At 39.0% G+C, this 17,086-nt stretch overlaps 1 protein-coding gene across 2 annotated transcripts in view; it reads left to right on the top strand.

Annotated features, from left to right (window-relative positions):
- The window catches only part of TMTC1 (transmembrane O-mannosyltransferase targeting cadherins 1), a 256,134-nt gene that overhangs the window by 35,724 nt on the left and 203,324 nt on the right, over nucleotides 1-17,086 (top strand). The window lies entirely within an intron of this gene.

Genomic DNA, 17,086 nt, shown 5'->3' with positions numbered 1-17,086 from the left:
CCCGCCCACACTTGTTTCCCTCCTTCTTCCTTTTTCCTTCCCCATCTCCCTTCCTCCTGCCTCCTTCCTTCCCTTCTTCTTTCCCTTCTTCCCTTATATTAGATCAGATAAGAAAAGAGTAGCTGGAAGAAGCAAGTAGAAGCCCTGCTGTCTGCTGTTATTTGGAAGAAGGGGGTGAGGTTCTGAAGCCTCCATTAAGAAGTGCAGACATATTGCTGCTTCCTTGGTGGAAGAGCCCTGGGCATCAGAGAGCAGGCCCCTTGGTTTTCTGGGGGAGGAGAGCTCTACCTTCTGCTGCTCTGTCTCTCCCTGCTCTTGGTGTGTGATAGGAATTTATTACAGCACAAGTATGGGAGGAAGCCCAGGGGACACTGCCTCTCAGAAATGTTTTTGAGGGTACAGGAAAACCTTTTTTTTTTTTTTTAAACATCTTTATTGGAGTATAATTGCTTTACAATGGTGTGTTAGTTTCTGCTTTATAACAAAGTGAATCAGCTATACATATACATATGTCCCCATATCTCCTCCCCCTTGCATCTCCCTCCCTCCCACCCTCCCTATCCCACCCCTCTAGGTGGTCACAAAGCACCGAGCTGATCTCCCAGGGTACAGGAAAAACTTTAATGCACAGGATTTTCTCTCTTTTTTTGAATCTTTTGACCTAGCCATGAAAATTAACATAGATTTATCAGAACTCATTAAATTAGCTTGCCTCTAAAATAGCTCAAGCCATGGGCAAGTCAGAATTTAATAAAGATGGAAATTTGACTCATACTATTAGCAGTTAAACAGCAGATTGCTATTCTTATTCTTCTGTGCAGTCCCAGAAAACTCCCTCTTTTCTGGGTCTTTGTTTCCGATTATTCCTGTGGAAACCTGTCTTTTGGATCGTGCTCCATTTATTCATTCATCAACAAAGATCTACTGAGTGTCTACCATGTGCCTGGCATGTTCCAGGCACCAGGGATGTCCTGGTGAATAAGGAAGACAGGGTCCTTGCCCCTGTGTAGCTTCCCTTCCAGTAGAGGAGGACACACACTAAATAACCAACAAAGAAAGAACAGTGTGGTGGAGAGTGGTGGCTGGGCCTGGCTGGGGCAGGTTCATGTTGGTTGGTCAGGGAAGGCCCACAGAATCCTCACGGAGGAGCTAGCCCTGCTCAGATCTGGGCACAGGGTCCCAGACTTGGGGTAACGTGCAAGTGGGGTTTGGAAGGGGCGAGCTCAGGGCGTGGGCAGGCCCAGATGGTGAAGGGTGTGTTGGCCATGGAAGTGAGTTTGGATTTTATTCTGAGTGGAAAGGGGAGACTTTAGAGGGTTCTGTTTGTTATTGTTGTTGTTTGTTTAATGTGGAGGAAAATGGTTATGTTAAGAATGTTCACACTGGCTTCTTGTAGTGGATGATTAAGGGGCAAGAGTAAAGCAGGGAGACTTTCATACAGACTGAGGGGAAAAGAAAGGGTCTTGGCCGAGGGTGATAGAGACTGAGGTGGAGGGGATATGGTGGATTTGGGATAAGTTTTGGGTACACATCTAACAGGACTTGCTGATGTTTGGGGTGAAGGGGTGAGGGAAAAGCAGGAAACAAGGATGTTTGCATTTCTGGCTTCAGTAGTTGGGTGCGTGGTGGTGTCAGTTACTGAGATGGAAAGGCTAGAGGAAAAATAAGTTTGGGAAAGGATAAAATCACAGTAATGCTTGAAATTCCTGAGCAAGAAAGCAGAGAGATAAATAGTCAAAACCTTGAGGATATCTTGACTTTTTCTGTAACAGGGCATGAAGGAAAAGAAGACAGAATATTTGGGGAAATTGTAAATTTTTTTAAGGAAGGCAAAGGAGGAGAAAAAACAAGAATTAATAGCGCATTATAGACTTTCAAGGAAGGACATAAGTCAGGCTGCAGTGTGACTGAGTTTCATCAGGGCAGGGACCGTGTTGGCTTCTGATCACATTTGTATCCCCAGTTCCTTTCATAGTGTCTGGCTAAGAGTAGTTGCTCAAATATTTGTGAAATGAATAAATTAATGAGTAGGTGGTAAGAAAGTATTGGAATTAAGCATAAATAGAATATTTTCAGTAAATTTGGTAATGAAGGAATGGGGCAAAGGATGTTAACTCCAGGGGTGTTAGGTTTTTGTTTTCGTTTTTATTTTCAGTTTAATGGGTGTGTGTATGTAGATAGATAACTTGTGGAGAGTAGAGATGGAAGGTGCAGGAGCAGAAAGGAATAAGATGAAGTATGAATACCAGGGGTGCACTGGTAAATGCTTAATAACTGGCTCTCCAGAGAAAGTAAATCCTGACTGGTGTTGGCCAATTTCCATGTAAATACTCTTACCATGGCTGATTTGAAGCTACAGATGTGACATTGCTGAACGTGGAGCTGGGAGAGGTGTGCCATAGCTCACCATAATGAAGCGTTTCCACTGCTCAATGGACAATAGACGTAGTAACCTCAAGAGCATAGATAACAGTAAAATGAAGGAAACGAATTAGGAAGTGATGAGCCTTGAGTACTTATTACCTTTGTTTTTAGCATGATTTAAGTTTATATCATTTATTTTAAGATATATATTATATATTAATATAAATATATACAATATGTTTGCATACATAGGATTTATTATAGTTATATAATTTAATTTTCAATAATGTCTGTATTTAATAACTGGCCTGCAAAATTTCTGAAAATTTAATAGTCATCTCTTGCAAGCCAGTGTGAGTCAGCTCCAGCACTCCAGTGAAGAAGGTCTTTCAGGAGGGGAAGAAAACTTTATATCTGTGATCCATCCGCTATGTACCAGGAGGTGGGCTGGCATTTCCCACATGTTGTCCCATGCAGCCATCACAACTTTCGTTTAGGGTAGGTCTTAGAGTTTGCATTATCAGGTGGAAATGGAAGAAGTTAAATGGTCATTTAAAACATTTGCATAGTTAGTAAGTGGTAACGTCAGGATTGGAACTCAGGCTGTTTGACCCCTAATCCTTTGCTTTTGCCTGTTTGTTATGCTCTGAAGTCCAGCTTCCCGGGTGAGGACTTGGCTTTGGGAAGGAGGCAGGACACTTGTTTCATGCTCTGTGGAGCTGGCCCCCCTGTTGAACTCTCGGGGGTAGAAGATTCTTGCAGCCGTCCTTGGGTCAACAAATGAGGCACCTTTTGACTTGCTTTGATATAGGGTGTTGGTGCTAATACATTGAATTAAATGACATGCTTTTTTTTTTTTTTAAACTCCGAGCACCAGCCTGTTTTAGAAAGAATTATGTCTGGAGAGCAGTACATAGGACAACTGGAACTGGGTCAGGGTCTTAGTAAGTTAACATGTTTGTGGGCAAGAAAGACCGTTATCCTTTCTTGGAGAGGAAAGTTGTCATGTATTTTCCTTCTTTGGAAAGGAAAGGTGTCATATATTTGACTATAAATTTGATTAGTATCAAAATTATTTCTAAAAACTGTGTGTGTCCTTTTGTCAGAAGGTGATCAGGTAAAGAAAATAAAAGTTCAAAGAGGCAATGTTATCTTAGTTCTGAAGATCTCTGCAGACAGTGTTTAAATCATGGCTCCTTCACTTAACTTGATCCTGGACAAGTTATTTTATCTCTGTGAGCCTCAGTTTTCTCATCTCCAAAAGGCGGAACTAATCATGGCACCTTACTCTCAGATTGCTTGTCAGGACTCAAAGCTATAGCCTGCATAATAAACATGTAAATAGGTGCCTGGTGCACAGTGGCCATTCAGTGTGGCAGCCCACAGCATCATTAGTAGTAGCTTAGTATAATGAATATTATTATTCCTGTGTGGGTTTCTAAACACCAGGATGTATCCTGAAACTGGTGAACCTGTAGTGTGCAGGCAAGGGATAAGTTTGTGTGAGATTTTTTTTTTTTTTTTTGCTTGAACTTCGAAACTATTTGCTAGTATGTATTTACATTGCATGCATGGCATTAGGCTGTCAAAAAATTGGACTAAATACTATCAGGTAGAATATTTTCTATAGTTACCAAACACAGGAGAATTCCAAAATCTTACTGCAAGTCATTTATTTAGTTTCCTGTTTTTCTGTGTGACTTAGTGATTGGCTTATGGGTAGCAAGTGCAATGAAGAACCTAGGACTTAGGGTATACACTCTGGAATCAGATGAAATTTCAGTTGATACCACCTTTTACTCAGTTGTTCCATGTGAAATGAGAAATGTTTTGTATGTAAACCTTCCTTCTCCCTACCCTCTTCATTATATCCAGTTCATTCACGCATGGACACATTTTCCGTTTCACCTTAGAAAACTCAGTGAATTCTACCTGAACTCTTATCCTCGTAACTCATACCTATATCTGTAACTATATGTAGTCATTTTTCATATATAGACTTGATTGATTTCACATTTAAATGACAGTGATTATGATTGGTGTTGAAGACAGTTCTTGGCTGAATAAATTCTTGCTCTTTTCCTCTTCTGTTGCTCTGCAGCATCTGTCATGAATCATTCATTTGTCAGTATTTACTGAATGCCTCCTGTGTGCCAAGTAATGTTTTAGGTGCTGGGAATACATGGCAGTGAAGTAAACAGAGCTCTGCCCTCATGGCAGAACTTAGCTGGATGATGATCATGATATTTTTACTTAAAATGGGCTCATTTCCTACCTTTGTGGGTAAGACAGCGGTTATATTTTTCACTTCAGTGTGTCTTAAAAGTTTTTCTTGTATGCCTTGCACGGAGGCATGCAAATCAAGAAACTAAGACAGGTTTAGGATTAGAGAACAGGTTGGCACTAAAGTGAAACTGTTAGATAATTAACTTAAATTCAGAGGACTTAAGGAAGCGTGTAAATATTTTGACCTTCACTGGTGGAATGAGTCACTGATCTTTCAAGTGTCGTTCTAATGCTTTACTTCTGTAGACCTTGCATTGTATTCTTTTTCCCTAAAGTAAGAAATGCTTTGTAGATTAAACTCCTGTGAGTAGGGCAAATGTGTTTCAGATCATTATTAACAGCCTCACGTAAGCTTTGAAAGAAGCTTAGTAAGTTAGTGAAATGAGATTTTCAGGTGACAGGAAAAATTCTGTGTTGAAAGCCTGAATTACTGATGAATAACTGGGTTATCCCCCCACCATTTTACACACCTTTCTGGTTGACTGATCTCAGATGGGCCGTTTTCAATCTCATTCAGTTACTGCTTTAAAAAAATGAAATGACCAAATGAAAGAGGGGTGGAGTAAACTAATAGATCTACACAGAAAATATCTCCAACAGTTAAAAGTGAAGTTTGTGGGTTCGTATTAATAAATCCCCTCCCCTACTTTAAAATCTCTTAATGTAAGTGTAAAGCTCAGTGCTGAATCCACCCTAAGAACACAAACAACCCTATGGAAGTAGGTATGGACTAAGACCTTACTTCAAAGAGACTTTGCAAATTCTTTCATTGCTGCTGATCATCTTTCCTCATTTCCATTGCTTTGTTTAAAGATGAGCTGGGCCACATTTTGCTTTGGAATTCTCTCTCTTCTTCAATGGTGTAAATACTTCAGTCTTCAGATGTAGTTCTTAGGTGGCTGCAGACAGATCACTATGACTTATTTTGGCACGTGATGGTGGTGGACCCAAGAAAGCAGTAACTCTCAGGCTGTATTTTATAAAGACAACTGACCAAACCTACTAGCATAATTATTGTTAAAGTTATTTCTTATTAAACAACTTTAAAACTGTTTACACCCATGATTCTATCATTTGGACCCAATATCCAAAGGGTATCCTCTCTTGTTACCTTTGGCCCATACATGCCTGAGCTTTTTCATAGCTTGTCAATTTCTTTTTAATATACTGAACTGACCATAGCTTTTACTAAGACCGGGTAGTGCCTCCTGGTGTGACTGAACTGCAGACTTGCTTAGTGGCTGGGAAGGCACTGGAGAAGGGAGGTGGGTGATTGCTGCAGGCATTTGTCCTCCTATGGAGAAGGACACATTTTCCTGGGAAGGGTGAACAAATGCTGCTGTTTTGCTATAGGAAGGATGAAAATAGTGGGAAATTTATTTTTAAAAACTTAAATAAAAAAGTAATTTTCCAAAAGAACTGTCAGTTAGTGTTTTCAGGCTTCTTAATTTTGAACTGTGTTTATTGGGATAGTATCATTAATCTGCCTTTAACGTTCTTTGGTGGGTTGATTTACCCAAGATGGGCTCTCAAGTTCTTTTAAAGTAGCTTTTCTTAAACATGGAACTTAGCAGAGAGGTATTCTCTTCTGTGGATAGAGAATTAAAAGAGAGTTTTTTCTGTCACTATTTCCTAACCATTAGTTGAGAGTGATGTTATTCCATCTGAACCAGACCCAGAGTATATGGTAAAGCAGGTATGACTTGGATGAATTTGCCTGAAAGCTTATTGAAATCTGCTTTGCTTCTTGAACTGAACTCAGCACTAAAATGGATCATTTCAGTAAAGTGTTTCTTGGCTTCATTCAGAACTTAGCACTAAAAGCACTAAAAGCCTCTTCCAAATAAATCACATGCTAAGGAGCAAAATTCCTTTTAATTTACGGATAGCATTTGGTAGAGTTCCTAACTGCTGACAGCCCCTGGTTCATTCTGCTTAATCTTGACTGGGTACCGAATCTTGGCAATATTCTATCCCCTGTGAATTTCAGCCAGTGGATGATAAGTTCTTTCTTTCCTTTCTCAGTGTAGAGCTATCAAGCTTAGGCATCTGCTTTCCAATTGGATTCATGGGGACATATGTTGAAAGAGAAAACTATCAGAATGTAGGCATTTCTGGTTGGCATTCAATTTTGTCACTGCCACAGTAGGCTCTTAGAAGAGGATGTCAGGCCTCATGGTTTTCTGTCAGCTCACCAGTCACCATATGGATACTCAACCTCTGTCCTGTGCAGGTTAGAGCCTGGGTGACTTCAAGGACACCAAACATCTTTCCCTTCTTTTGCAGAACACAGGTAGGGCCCTTAGGGTGTTGTAGGGAGTCTGCTGCCAATTTCTTTGCTCTTTTAGTTAAAGCTGCTGTCATCCAGCTGAATATTTTTAAAATTTATCTTTTTTAATGTAGCCTGCTGAGAGGTTGTGGAGTGATTGCAGTAAAAGCAGTATCAGTTCATCTTAACATTGTAAACACTCAGGGTATACATAAATAATTCTTTCATGGGAACATTATTCTACACTAGGCAATAGATCATGATGGTTTCAGATAATTTGGTGGGATTTCCAGCTTGTTGCTCTGAAAATTGTCTGCCACATGTTTTGAACTGCTACTATGTTTTCTAGATTAAATGTGACAATGTTAAAAATGTAAATGCTTGAAAAAATACAGAAAAGGTGCTCTATGAGCTTATTGTGAGGAACAAATGAGTGAATACATGAAAAGAGCTTAACATGGCTATTAGTTGTGGCTTTTCATAAATGGTAGGGCTAGGACTTACCTTTCCCTACCAGCATGCTTATTTTATGCCAAAGACAGTGTGGAAGAATTACTGTTTAGAAATCATTATCATAGATTTCTTTTTGTACTTTACCTTTGGTTCCCTTAAGTAATTTTTCTTTGTGAGAGGAATATCACTTTGTGGAAGGAATTATGATCCATACTGCATTTATGATGAAAATAATTTGATTTAAAAAGTTGTTTATTTAATTATAAAACTGCACTTTTAGTTGTCATGTGGAGTCAGGGAGAGACTGTACGTGTATCCTCAGTATAGGTTGTTTCTCTCTTCTTTAAATTTTTTTTTTTTAAATGAAAGCTTCTTTCTTTCTTTCTTTCTTTCTTTATTTTTGGCTGTGTTGGGTCTTCGTTTCTGTGCGAGGGCTTTCCCTAGTTGCGGCGAGCGGGGGCCACTCTTCATCGCCGTGCACAGGCCTCTCAATGTCGCGGCCTCTCTTGTTGCGGAGCACAGGCTCCAGACGCGCAGGCTCAGTAGTTGTGGCACACGGGCCTAGTTGCTCCGCAGCATGTGGGATCTTCCCAGACCAGGGCTCGAACCCGTGTCCCCTGCATTGGCAGGCAGGTTCTCAACCACTGCGCCACCAGGGAAGCCCTAAATTTTTTAATTAAAAAAATTTTTAATTGAAGTATAGTTGATTTACAATGTTGTGTTAGTTTCAGGTGTACAGAAAAGTGATTCAGTTATGCATACATATATATCTATTTTTTCAGATTCTTTTCCCTTGTAGGCTATTACAAAATATTAAGTATAGTTCCCTGTTCTATACAGTAGGTCCTTTTTGGTTATCTATTTTATATATAGTAGTGTGTATCTGTTAATCCCAAACTCCTAATTTATCCCTCCCCACCCCTTTCCCCTTTGGTAACCATAAGTTTTTTTTTTTTTTTTTCTATGTCTGTGGGTCTGTTTTGTATATAAAGTTCATTTGTCTCATTTTCTTTTTTAGATTACACATGTAAGCGATATCATGATATTTGTCTTTCTCTGTCTGGCTTACTTCACTTAGTATGATAACTTCTACATCCATCCATATTGCTGCAAATGGCAATATTTCTTTCTTTTTTATGGCTGTGTAATATTCAGTTGTATAAGTCTATTACATCTTCTTTAACCATTCATCTGTCAATGGATGAATTGCTTCCATGTCTTGGCTATTGTAAATAGTGCTGCAATGAACACTGGGGTGCATGTATCTTTTCGAATTATGGTTTTCTCCAGATACATGCTCAAGAGTGGGGTTGCAGGATCATATAGTAGCTCTATTTTCAGTTTTTAAGGAACCTCCATACTGTTCTCCATAGTGGCTGTACCAATTTACATTCCCACCAACACTGTAGGAGTGTTCCTTGTTTCTCTCTTGCTTATGGCACATAATTTATAGCCACAATAGATAGGTAAACCATTAAGATAAGTCAAGATTGGGTACCAATCTCCAGATATTTTTAAGCAGAAAATACATGTGTGATAATATCAATAGTTGACGACTGAGTATATGTCTTGAACAATAAAACTTGTATCATTGTCCTCATTGCTGTTTTTGAAAAGTCTGAATATTGTAGAATTGCTGAATTCTTTGAAAGAGAAGAGCTGTTTCCCAGGTTGGGCTGGACGTAAAGAAACGCACGGTAGTGTAAGGAGCCATGGCCTGGTTGGGGGGAAATTGAGTTCTACTCTGATTCTGATTTGCTCTGCTCCTTGGGCCAGTTATTTTACTTCCCTGGATGTTTTGTTTTTCTTATCTGTGAAATGACGCAAGTGAGACAGGTGGTCTCAGGTCATTTGGCACTCTCTCTGACTATTTGCCCAAACTCTTATGAAATGATGCTGTCACTTCCTTTTCTCTTTTAGTCACTGCATTCCATCGGTGTGCATGTAGTTGGAAGTTGTGTGAGAGTCGGAGGCTGACCCTGAAGTGAGATATGATAATGGGCCACCCTCGTGAGTGACTAAGCAGACTGTGGAGGAGATTTCGCTAGTGTGCATTTGGCTATTTTTCTTTTCCTTTTCCATCTTGAATTCTTGACTACTTAAGTCTTTGGAACTTAAGTCAAATGTATTGATGAGAAATATCAATAGTAAAAAAGGTTAAAGTTTACACATATTTTGCCCTCAACCATCATAGAAGTCATCAAAGCTGTGCATTTGCAAACTGATACCTGTTGACTCTTCAGAGACAGTTTGTTGATTCATTTGATTAATAAGCATTTATTAAACACTATATACAGATGTCATAGGGATCATTTGCTTGCAAAGAACAAAATTTTTAAAGAACTTGTTTAAGAAAATTGAAGTTTTCATTAGAAAGGTACACTGGACTCTAATGGCACCCCAGTCTGGGTATTGAACCTGATTTTTGGACACAGGAACTGGCAAACTCAAAACATTTCTTTTTTACCTTTTGGAGGGTTCATGGTCTCTCTTTTGCTTTTTAAAATCCATGTTGTTGTCCTTTCCTCCTCTTCTTAAAGACTGACTTTTCTCAATTTGGTGAGTTGCAGGGCTGCCTCAGTCTTGGCTTCATGTAGCCTCTCAGTTCAATTCTCTGTTAAAGATGGACTGGAATTAATGTGTTCTGACTTCGGATTCTCAAAAACAGAGACTCTGATTGGGCCAGCATGGATAAGTTTACACCCCAGTGGGGAAGTCATACAAAGAACAAGATAATCTTACTGAGAGTGGCAAGTATGATGATCGATGTGTGTACCCTGAATTATGGGATTCACAGGATAGGATACCTTAGCCAGCCTGGGAGGTTTGGCATAAACTGAGTCTTAACAGATGAGAAGATGAACTAAAGGGAGGGAGGGCTGTCTTCCAGGCATAAAGCACAGCAGGAGGGAGGGCAGAGAGGCCTGTACCTGCAAAGTGTGCATGTGTGTGTGTGTGTGTGTGTGTGTGTGTGTGTGTGTGTGTGTGTGTAACTACAGGCAGCACAGGACATGAGTAGTGGAGACGAGGCTAGGAAGGTAGGCAGGAGCCCTGTCATGGAGGAACTTGGCAGAGATGCCAAGGGCCTGACTCCTGTAAGGAGGGCAACAAGTGCAAAGCAGGCCCATCTCTTTTTTTAGATTTATAGGTAAGAAAACTCTGATCATAAAGCCAGATGGCACATCTTATTAAAGAGTGAAGATTTAAAAATTCAAACCACTTGATATTAATTATTACACTTTTGAGAATAAAAAAGCAGTAGTTGTGAGTTTTTACCATAAATGAATCCTGCACATTTGTGAAAGCTCAGTATCTTCTCTTTGTCTTTTAAGATTGTATCATATAAAATTTTCTTTACACATTTTTGTAATTCTGGTAGAATTCTCATATTTAAGAAAGATGGATAGGCGACTTAAGAGTACGTTTGCCCATGATAGGGTGAAGCTATGCTATTTACCCACACCTTAGTTGATTTAAGCCTTTTCCATTTATGATTTTCCTCCAAAGAACAGAAATTAATGGAAACTTCATGGAGGTACTAATCCCTTTCTCTTATACATTCAGTATGGTAAGTTTATAATTTTGACTTCCAGTTTCTCAGTAAAATCATCTCTTCTTCTTATGTGTATTATGCCCAGGCAGTTATATTTTGTATTGGTGCAGATAATTGCTTTTCTACTTGGCAAAGAAGGTGAGCAGATGCAAGATAAGTATCTTTTTCTGGCATGATCGATTGGAAGCTCTGCCACCTAATGTTGAGTGCGTTTTCAGAAGTGATGTAGGAGGCACAGCTCAGCCTCAGACTGCAGCTGTTAGCTGTCAAGAATTCACTTTGGCAGAGGTAAATTCTGACCAAGTCTGGATGTCAGACTCTTAGTCTCAGAGCTTGAATGTAAGAAACAGAGTTTAGTTTTCACATAAGGAAAATAGTGTGCTAACTCGAAGGCCTCTGTGGATGCAGTTTTCTCCAAACGTGATTCTAGAGTTTCCTTCCTTGTTTCACCTTTAATAATGATGGAACAATGGCGTGCTCAGGGTGCGTATGTCCTAGAGTTACAAATAGTAGATTTACATCCACGATTTCTATTTTAGTAGCAGTATGAACTTGGATTAAGTGATTGCCACATGTATAAAATAGGGATAGTTAGTAACAATTATTATAAATGGCAGGAAGTATGAAGAGAGTTTAGCCCCGGGCCAGGCACAGCACAAGCACCCAATTGCACTTATAGATGGTGCGCTAATGTGAAGATGTCCAGTCTTTCTACAGTTGGGCCTGGGGGAGATAAGCTATGTGTCTCAATGTCTTGAGAGTTTGGCTTAATTATTCATTACCTCTTTCCCACTGGGAGGAACAGGGAGCCAATATGGAATGCCTATTACAAGCCAGGAGATAAACCTGGATCAACCTGATAAACCTGAACTGTCACTGTGTCCTTGGGAATTATGTCTTCTCACCACATTTCATATGTGAAAGGCAAGGCTCAAGGGAGCTTGCATAATTTGCACAGCATTGTACAACTATTAAGTAGAAGATGTAGAATTGAATCCACACGCATCTGATTCTACTGTGTAGGCTGCCCCAGGCTGGAGAGGTCAAGCCCTTTACAATGTTTCCTGCAAGGATTTATGAGAAACTTCTAGAAAGGACTCTTCTGGGGAAAGCAGAAGTGTCCTGGGAGCATTAATCTGCTTCTCTTTTCTCTGTATCTCCTGGAGCCAGAGTGGCTTTATCCAATTTTGCATGTTCCATGTTATCAGCGCCCTGGAAATTAGGGAGTTTTTCTGTTTAGAGCACCTAGCTCAGCACTCTTTATGTGGACATTCTTCACCTTAGCATGAAATGCTGGGTGGGATGTGTCACATTTCATCTGTAAGCAGACATTAAATACCATCGAAAGCTCTCTAAAGTGACAGTGAGCTAGTGGTTCAGTGATAGATGCAATCCTGGGCCCTTGATTATTGTATCTGCAGAGTTTTCTGTTGGATAGTTGTGCTACTCTGCAGTGAAACTTCTTTATGTATGAGATTATGAAAGAAGGACTGTGTGTGTGTGTGTGTGTGTGTGTGTGTGTGAGGTAGTATTGCATTATGGACTTCTTTTTTTAAATAAATTTATTTATTTTTGGCAGCGTCGGGTCTTTGTTGCTGCGCACAGTCTTTCTCTAGTTGCAGCGAGTGGGGTCTGCTCTTTGTTGTGGTGCGTGGGCTTCTCATTGCAGTGGCTTCTCTTGTTGCAGAACATGGGCTCTAGGCACGTGGGCTCAGTAGTTGTGGCACGCGGGCTCAGTAGTTGTGGCTCACAGGCTCTGGAGCGCAGGCTCAGTGGTTGTGACACACAGGCTTAGTTGCTCTGTGGCATGTGGGATCTTCCTGGACCAGGGCTCAAACCCGTGTCCCCTGCATTGGCAGGCAGATTCTTAACCACTGCACCACCAGGGAAGTCCCCATTATGGACTTTTGATTGGGACTTTTCAAAGTTAATGAGTAGCTGTGAAAGCATGGTGGTACACTAGTAAGTCATTATATGTATTTTTTTAATTTTCAACTTTATTTTTAGAGCAGTTTTAAGTTCACAGCAAAGTTAAGAGTAAGATACAGAGATTTCTCATTTACCCCCTGCCTCCATACATATATAGTCTCCCCCATTATCAGTATCACTCACCAGAATGGTTCCTTTGTTGCCAAGGATGAGCCTACATTGACACATTGTATCACTCACAGTCATAGTTTATGTCAGGTTCATTCTTGGTGTTGTAAATTCTGTGAGTTTGAATAAATGTATAATGACACGTATCCATCATTATAATATCATACACAGTATATTCAGTGCCCTAAAAATCCTCTGTGCTCCACCTATTAATTCTTCTCCCCTCCTCAACCCCTGGCAATCATTCATCTTTTTATTGTCTCCATAGTTTCATCTTTTTATTGTCTCCATAGTTTTACCTTTTCTAGAATGTCATATAGTTGGAATCATATAGTATGTAGCCTTTTCAGATTAGCTTCTTTCACTTAGTAATATGCATTTAAGTTTGCTCCATTTTTTCATGGTTTGATAGCTCATTTCTTTTTAGTGCTGAATGCTATTCTGTTGTCCGGATATACCACAGTTTATTTATCCATTCACCTACTTGGTTGCTTTCAAGTTTTGGCAGTTATGAATAAAGCTGCTGTAATATGTGTGTGCAGGCTTTTATGTGGACATAAGTTTTTAACTCCTTTGGATGAATACCAAGGAGTGCAATTGGTGGATCATATGGTAAGATCATGTTTAATTTTGTAAGAAATCACCAAACTGTTTTCCAAAGTGGCTGTACCATTTTGCATTACCACTAGCAATGAATGAGAATTCCTGTTGCTCCACAACCTCCATCAGCATTTGGTGTTGTCAGTGTTTTGAATTTTGGCCATTGTAATAGGTGGTATCTCACAGTTGTTTTTATTTTCATATTCCTCATAACATATGTTGTGGAGCATCTTTTCATAAGTTTGTTTGACATTTATGTATATTTTTTTGGTGAGGTCTCTGTTAAGGTCTTTGACCAATTTTTAAATTGGGTCATTTTCTAATTGTTGAGTTTTAAGAGTTCTTTGTATATTTTGGGTAACAATCTTCTATCAGGTACATCTTTTGCAGATATTTTTCTTCCAGTCTGTGGCTTGTTTTCTCATTTTCTTGACATTATTTTTCACAGGGCAGAAGTTTTTAATTTTAATGAAGTCCAGTTTATCTATTATTTCTTACATGAATTGTGCCTTTGTTATTTTATCTAAAAAGTCATCACTGTGACCAATCGCCATAATCTAGGTTTTCTCCTATGTTGTCTCCTGGAGTTTTATAGTTTTGTGTTTTACACTTAAGTCTGTGATCCCTTTGAGTTACTTTCTGTTAAGGGTGTAATATCTATGTTTAGGTTCATTTTTTTTGCATGCAGACACCTAGTTGTTCCAATACCATTTTTTGCAAAGATTATATTTGCTCCATTGTATTGCCTTGGCTCTTTTGTGAAAGATCAGTTGACTATATTTATGTGGGTCTATTTCTGAGCTCTTTATTCCGTTCCATTGATCTACCTGTCTAATTTTTTTAAATTAGTACCACACTGTCTTGACTATTGTAGCTTCACAGTAAGTCTTGAAGTTGGGTAGTGTCAGTCCTCCAGCTTTATTCTTCTCCTTTAGTATTGAGTTGGCTATTCTGGGTCTTTTGCCTCTCCATATAAACTTTAGAATCAGTTTGTCAGTCTCCCCAATATAACTTGCTGGGATTTGGATTGGATTGCATTGAATCTGTAGATAAATTTGGGAACAAATGAAATTTTGCCAATATTGAGACTTCCTGTCCATTAACATGGGCTGTCTCTCCATTTATTTAGTTCTTTAAATTCATTCATCAGAGCTTTGTAGTTTTCCTCATATAACTCTTGTACATATTTCATTAGATTTATACCAAAGTATTTAATTTTTTGGATGCTAATGCAAATGGTACTGTGTTTCTAATTTAAAATTCCACTTGTTCATTACTGGTATATAGGAAAGCATTTGACTTTTGTATATTACTCTTGTATCCTGCAACCTTGCTATAATTGCTATTAGTTTTAGGAGTTTTTTTGCCAATTCTTTTATTTTTCTATGTAAACCATCATGTCATTTTTTTAGGTCACTAGTTTTTTATTTTTTAGGAAAGGCCATTTAAGTAAGGTTGTTTTTCTTTTTTCCCTGTTTTTGGTCTGAGAAACTTAAAATATTCAGGTGACTATGAAAAAATAATATAACAAACATTCATACTATGTATGGTCATATTTATTTCCGGTCCTTTTTTGGCTTTCCCTAAGGAATGAAGCTGTATTTGTAGAGTTGAAGTCTGCCTTAACATTGCCTTTGGTCTCATTCCCTTCACTGTCTCCTCAGGGGCAATGACTGTCCTGTGTTCTGTGTGTACAGGATATTTTTTATTACCGTACCTATTCCACCTAAATTATGCTTCAGCCTCTGGTTAATCTGGTCATACAGTCAATTTCCACATAGAAAATGAATTAGAAGATCTATATACCCATAAGAAGCTCCAGGTTTCACCTTGTCTTGATCTCATTAACTTGTAGTCTGTAATAAGCCTGAAGAACATCTAGAATGTCTGGATAACCCAGGGGCTGACTCTTAGCCATATTCATCTCACCTTTTGAGGTTTTGCACCTGAGTTACAGGTGCAGTCAACTTTCTGTCATGCCCATCAACTTTTATACTAGAGTATTTTATGAAATGTCATCACTTTAATGAGTGAAATTTCACAAGTATTTATTGAACACCTGCTAACCAATGAGGTAACAGTTCTCTTATTGGATATAATACTGAATTCCAATAATTAATCCTCCAGAGTGTACTAAGTGTAATTAGTAATAATAGCTAACATTTACTATATTCAAGCACTGTTTTAAGAGCTTTACATATATTAACTCACCTAATCCACATAACAACTCTATGTGCCATTTAATGCCATTATTATCCATATTTTACTAATATGATAATGGATACAAGGAGGATAAGTAACTTACCCCACATAATAAGTGAAGAACCTGGAAATCATACTTCTGAAGCCTGGCTGCTGAGTCTTTGCTCTTAAAACCAATTCACTATATTTTTCCTCTGCAAAGAGAAAGCTGGTTTTGGTGAGAAATCTCCTAACTTCAAAAAGTGATCAGGTTGTCAGTCTAAGGATGGTACCTCCTTGCAGAACGCTGAGTTATATGCCTTCATGCCATCATGAGGATCCAGCCTTCTGAGTGGGTGTTGGTATTTCCTCTGTCAAAGCCTTTACCCCTGCTCACCTAACCCAGACTCAGCTTAGTTCTGGGTTTTAATGAGAACACGGTGGGTATCTGATTGGCTGTTTATCAATTAGATATTTTTAACTAGCATGGAATAGGCCAATTCTTATGACGGAAGTGAAATACTCTTGAGAAGCAGAGCTCACACAAACAGATCTACCAAATTATGATCTCACTGTTTACTTAGAGTTGGAGTTGCTCCAGAGGTCCCAGGTAATCCCCTTAATCACAGTACAGATTAAAGTGCAAATAGATGTCTTGAGGCAGAGGGATTCATGCCTCCTAGAAATATCTGCCATAATGGCTTCCGTTGTAAAAAGCAAAAGAAGAAAATAAAAACTCCAAGTAACCAATTATTGAAATTAAACTTGTTACTTTTTTAAAAAAATGAGCTTTGTGAAAAATTGCTAGTGGCAGTCCAACATGAAAGGCATGGGAAATGTTGTATACTTGTGAAGTCTTTTGCTCAGATTTCTCTATCATGTGATTCATAATACATATATTTTTCTCCGTTTGGTTTGTAGAGCTGTCAAGATAACTTACAGTCTTCTGGCTTCTTGACTCAGGCACCCATCTGCTTACTAGCGCAGCTCAAAGGAAGGGCGTGCCCAATATGAGGAAATGCAGGGGGAAGGCCTGACACTGTGGGAAGGGGTCAGAGGTTCAACCATATGAAAAAAATCAGAGCTTGCCAGTTGTTCTTCAAGTTAGAAAAGGCATGTGACCTTATTAGAGACAGGCAAACTCAACAGGGTGTTCAGGAGAAACAAATCATCCCTGTGGATGTCACACTTGTTCTTCCCTAAAGTTTAAGAGACAGGTGAAAATGTAAAAAGACAAAGGCAGTTTTGGATTAGGAAAAGAATGAATCACAGTTTAAATAGAT

The sequence above is a fragment of the Balaenoptera musculus genome, chromosome 10, assembly GCF_009873245.2.
Source record: "Balaenoptera musculus isolate JJ_BM4_2016_0621 chromosome 10, mBalMus1.pri.v3, whole genome shotgun sequence".
In the NCBI taxonomy this organism is placed as follows: Eukaryota; Metazoa; Chordata; class Mammalia; order Artiodactyla; family Balaenopteridae; genus Balaenoptera; species Balaenoptera musculus.
The sequence above is the reverse complement of the archived record's forward strand: the minus strand, read 5'-3'. Positions and strand labels throughout refer to the sequence as shown.